This window comes from Dipodomys ordii, unplaced genomic scaffold (genome assembly GCF_000151885.1).
Source record: "Dipodomys ordii isolate 6190 unplaced genomic scaffold, Dord_2.0 Scaffold165, whole genome shotgun sequence".
Taxonomy (NCBI): Eukaryota; Metazoa; Chordata; class Mammalia; order Rodentia; family Heteromyidae; genus Dipodomys; species Dipodomys ordii.
In genome coordinates this window covers 2,766,356-2,768,038 of record NW_012267381.1, presented here as the reverse complement: position 1 = coordinate 2,768,038, position 1,683 = coordinate 2,766,356, and the positions used below count along the sequence as shown (strand labels likewise).

General features: G+C 41.4%; 1 protein-coding gene across 1 annotated transcript in view; it reads right to left on the bottom strand.

Annotated features, from left to right (window-relative positions):
- Positions 1-1,683, bottom strand: part of LOC105998520 (leucine-rich repeat-containing protein 37A3-like) — a 69,973-nt gene that overhangs the window by 32,764 nt on the left and 35,526 nt on the right. The gene's annotated exons all lie outside the window — the stretch shown is intronic.

Sequence of the window (1,683 nt, the reverse complement as noted above, 5' to 3'; positions counted from 1 at the left end):
CTACCACTTGAGCCACAGCACCACTTCCGGCTTTTTTTCTTTTTGCTTATGTGGTGCTGGGGATTCGAACCCAGGGCTTCATGCATGCAAGGCAAGTGCTCTACCACTGAGCCACCTTCCCAGCCCTGTGCTAGGGACATTTCTGACATATGTATTTATTAACATTTCTACAGATACAACACAAGTATCACTTCAAATATTTTGAGATTTTTTGTTGTTGTTGTTGTTTGTTTTACCAGTCCTAGGGCTTGAACTCAGGCCTGGGCACTGTCCCTAAGCTTCTTTGGCTCAAGGGTAGCACTCAACCAGTTGTTTATATGTACTGAGGAATTGAACCCAGGACTTCATACATGCTAGGCAAGCACTCTACCACTAAGCCACTTTCTCAGCCCTTTGAAACCATGCTTGAAAAGAGTCTTACTATGTAGCCCTGGCTGTTCTCAAACAATACTCTTGCCTCTACCAGCTGAATGTTGGGATAACAGGTATAAACCACCAAGGCTAGCTTAAAACACCAATGTTTAGCATGGGTATAACAATTCTCACATTGAAATAGTCAATACTAGTCTGTCCATTATAACCATCTTGATAGTATTATTTATATAAATAATTTAACATTTAAATGTTAATTTAGTTCAAAGAACTTGTCAAAACATAGTTGGCTATGACATTCAAGTTAATATAGTGCCTATATTTCCTTCTCCTTTCGGCAACTCTAGCTCTTTCTATCCTACTAATTTATATAAATCTTTATAGGACAAATGGTAAATATATTCAGCTTTGCATGTCATATATAGTGTGTTACATATCTTTATGTTTCTTTTCTTTTTTTTTCACCTAGGTTTTTATAGTTTGGGTATGAAGTACCCTGGAAACATGCTCATGTATTGAAGGCTTGTTCTACAGGTAGCATGGTTATTGAGAGATGACAGATAACAGATGAGATCCCTAACTTCATTACTGGATTAACCAACTAATGGTTTCATAGCTGAAGAGGGACCAGTTAGAGGCAGCAGGTTGGGAGTGTGTATCTTACCCAGAGACCTCCCCTCTCTTCTCCCCTGCTGTTCTTGCCCTTCTTTCCCCTCCTCTCCCCTTCTTCCCCTTCTATTTCTTACCCTCTCCTCTTTTCCCCTCCCCACTTTCTCTCTCTCTCCTCTCCTCTCTCTCCTCTCTTATCCTCTCCTTTTTTCACCCCTCCCTTTTTCTCCTTTCCTCCTGCTCCCTCCCTTTCCCTCCCCTCCTCTTCTCCTGTCTCCTCTCCCCTTCTTTCTCTCCAAACTGCCATGAGATTAGCACCTGTAGTCTATGACATCCTTGCACCAATGTTGTACTACCTCATGACAGTCCCAGAAACAATGGAGCAGCTAGCATGGACTGAAATCTTTGAACTGGGAGAGAAAATCAGTTTGCCTTCCTTTATGAGGTATTTTTGTCCCAATGGCAAAAAAAAAAAAACAACTGATACAAGCACTTTAAAAAAGTAAAAACCTCCCTCCCGCACAGTATAACCCCTGCTTTCACTGTATTTGATGTCGGTATAATTTGTGGAGGGGAAGGGGAAAAACAAATCGTTTAAATAAGGATACAGGTGGACCCATTGCAACAATGAGATGTACAAGTCGTTATGTCAAAAACGAACTTTACAACTTTGGTAGGGGGGGAGGGGGAGGAGGATTAGGT